This window comes from Capricornis sumatraensis, chromosome 21 (genome assembly GCF_032405125.1).
Source record: "Capricornis sumatraensis isolate serow.1 chromosome 21, serow.2, whole genome shotgun sequence".
NCBI classification, from domain to species: domain Eukaryota; kingdom Metazoa; phylum Chordata; class Mammalia; order Artiodactyla; family Bovidae; genus Capricornis; species Capricornis sumatraensis.
In genome coordinates this window covers 41,451,925-41,455,684 of record NC_091089.1, presented here as the reverse complement: position 1 = coordinate 41,455,684, position 3,760 = coordinate 41,451,925, and positions in this window count along the sequence as shown.

Genomic DNA, 3,760 nt, shown 5'->3' with positions numbered 1-3,760 from the left:
TCATGTAGGAATATGGACCTGGGAAACATGCTAGCTAATGCTTTAAAATTTTTAAAATTAAATGACGAATAGACCAGTGGACGTTGTAGAAACAGTGAGATTTTTAGGAAGGAAGATGAAATGAAAGGAGAAGGAAGAGTATAAATATAAATTTAAAAGGTAGAAACAGAATAAAAGTTAATTTGAAGTCCTTTCCCTGGACTCCATGGAACACGTGAGGGTCAGTTTTAGGCTTTAGGGAGTCTGCAATCCTCCTGAAATTGTTGCAAATGTTACTGCGATAATGTGCATTTTTTTAGAAGAGAGGGTTCTTCTCTTTCACTAGATTTTTGAAGGGATCCCCAGTGACTCCCACATAGAAAGAGTCATGGTTTATTACCAGTCATCTTACACTTGGACTTCTGAAATCTGGACTGCATGAATCATTCTCTGACTAGATGGGCACACAGTTGGGCCAGTCTTTTTAACCTCTTTGGGCACCAGAGTCTTTACCTGTGTCCTGCTGTGAGATGTGGGTCCCCTGCCAGGCATGGGAGTGGGGCTCAGGCACAGAGCTAAGTAACATTCTCCTTCCTCTCCAAAATCTGGAATCACATGAAAGTAAAATATGTTACTAAAACAGATGGAGACCACATTTCCATCTTATAAATTTTAATTTTGTAAAAGCTGGATTGGAAAATGTGGTTGAAATCGGCAGCCAATGTACCTCTTACATTTCATTCCGCTGCTTCTCTGCTTGGTACATGGATTTCTCGGAGCAGCAGATTTATGCCTCTATAAGGTTACTACCCGGAGAAGCAGAGGATGTGTGCTCCTGAGGGTACATTTTTCCAAAAAAGGTGTCTAGAGCTGAGTCAAGTGTTGTCAGTTCCTTTTCTCAACTGTACCAAAAAGGTTAGTGAGAGAGCACCCAGAGACCACTTTCTTTGAGGAGGGTAAACCGTCAGTTTCCTGTTTTATGAGACAAGGTAGAAATGCTGGAAAGCCTAGACAATCACATCCTATAGAAAGATCCAAAGCAGAAGGGCTGTTTAATCAAACAGCTTTGGAAAAGTCATCTGAGGTCCATGGATGTAGTACATCTTATGTAAATTTTTAAAAGTTTAATTTGAACAAATAAGCATGGTTATTCATTTTTTAAAACAAATGTGCTATAATCAGTGTTTTGAGAGATTAAAGGGTGACGGTTTGTTATCGTTGTTTAGTCACTAAGTTGTGTCCACCTTTACGATTCCAGGGGCTTTAGCCCACCAGGCTCCTCTGTCCATAGCGTTTTCCAGGCAAGAATACTGGAGTGACAGTTATCATACAGTATATAAATGGGAAGATAGAAACACGAACCAAAAACCTATTATAAAATCATGCTGTTAAGAGCAAATTTTCTGAACTGTTAACAGTAAAAATGAAGATAAACAGCCACAGTGGAGATTCATGAAATGCTGGGAGCAGCATAAGGGCTGTGGAATCAGAAGAATCATGTACAACTTGAAAGCTTGGGTCTTTGGGGGATGAAGGTTGAATAACTGAGGAAGGAAGTTTTGGGGGTCATGACCAGTGATGCGTTTTAACGGAGCCATTTTCATTTGCTGGATTCTATTAGTGAATTGGATAAGTGATGCATGGTTTGCAATTAATACAACTAAAGCTAGTGACAAAGAAGCCAAGAATATCTTGTGAGGAAAGGGCCAGTCTCTTCAGTAAATGGTGAGGGAGAAACTGAACATCCACATAGAGAAGAAGGAAACTGGACCACTGTTTTGTACCATACACAAAAATTAACGCAAAAGGCTTGACTGTAAGATCTGTAAGACCTGAGACCATAAAACTCCTAGAAAAAAACAGGTACTCATCTCCTTGACATCAGTCTTGGCAGTGTATTTTTGGACTTGACACGAATATCAAAGGCAGCATAAACAAAATAAATTAGCAGGTCTACATCAAACTAAAAACCCTCTGCACAGCAATGGAAACTACCAACAAAATTAAAAGGCAACCCATCGAATGGAAGAAAATACTTGCAATTGTATACCTGTTAAAAGGTTGGTATCCAAAGTATATAAAAACTCTTACAATTCAATAGCAAAAACCCAAACAATATGATTAAAAAGTGAGTCAAGGATCTGAATAGACATTTTTCCAGAGAAGACATACAAATGGTTAATAGGTACAAGAAAAAGTGTTCAACCTCACTAATCATCAGTTCAGTTCAATTCAGTTCAGTCACGTCTGACTCTGCAATCCCATGAATTGCTGCACACCAGGCCTCCCTGTCCATCACCAACTCCTGGAGTTCATTCAAACTCATGTTCATCGAGTCAGTGATGCCATCCAGCCATCTCATCCTCTGTTGTCCCCTTCTCCTCCTGCCCCCAATCCCTCCCATCATCAGAGTCTTTTCCAATGAGTCAACTCTTCTCATGAGGTGGCCAAAGTACTGGAGTTTCAGCTTTAGCATCATTCCTTCCAAAGAACACCCAGGACTGATCTCCTTTAGGATGGACTGGTTGGATCTCCTTGCAGTCCCAAGGACTCTCAAGAGTCTTCTCCAACACCACAGTTCAAAAGCATCAATTCTTCGGCACTCAGCTTTCTTCACAGTCCAACTCTCACATCCATACATGACCACAGGAAAAACCATGGCCTTGACTAGACAGACCTTAGTCGGCAAAGTAATGTCTCTGCTTTTGAATATGCTATCTAGGTTGGTCATAACTTTCCTTCCAAGGAGTAAGCATCTTTTAATTTCATGGCTGCAATGATTTTGCAGTGATTTTGGAGCCCCCCAAAATAAAGTCTGACACTGTTTCCACTGTTTCACCATCTATTTCCCATGAAGTGATGGGACCAGATGCCATGATCTTCGTTTTCTGAATGTTGAGCTGTAAGCCAACTTTTTCACTCTCCTCTTTCACTTTCATCAAGAGGCTTTTTAGTTCCTCTTCACTTTCTGCCATAAGGGTGGTGTCATCTGCATATCTGAGGTGATTGATATTTCTCCCGGCAATCTTGATTCCAGCTTGTGCTTCTTCCAGCCCAGCGTTCCTCATGATGTACTCTGCATAGAAGTTAAATAAGCAGGGTGACAATAGGGGAATGCAAATCCAAACCACAATGAGTTATTACCTTGCACCCATGAGAAGAGCTATCATCAAAAAGACAAGAAATAAAGTGTGTTGGCAAGGATGTGGAAAAAAGGGAAACCTCATGTAGCATTAGTAGGAACGTAAATTCATGCAGCCACTATAGAAAATGTCATGGAGAGTCCTCAAAAAAATAAAAATTCAGCTACTATGTCATCCATCAGTTTCACATCTGTGTGTTTATTTAAAAAACAGCATTATTTATAACAGCCAAAATATAGCAGTAACCTAAGTGTCCAACAATGGATAAATGGATAAAGAAAACATGGTGTATATATACAGTGGAATACTATTCAGCTATAAAAAAGAATGAAGTCTTCTGTGACAACATGGATGGATCTTGAGGGCAGTATGCTAAGTGAAATGAATTAGAGAAAAACAAATACTCTATGATCTCACTTACAGGTAGAATAAAAAAACTAAGCTCATAGATACAGAGAACAAGCTGGTGGTTGCCAGAGGTGAGCCATGTGGGGGTGTGAGAAAAAATGGATGAAGGCAATCGAAAGGTACCATCTTCCAGTTGTAAAATAAATAATTTAGGGGGGCTGCGATTTACAACACAGAGCCTACATTTAACAATACTGTATTGAATATCTGGAAGTTGCCAAGAGAGTAAA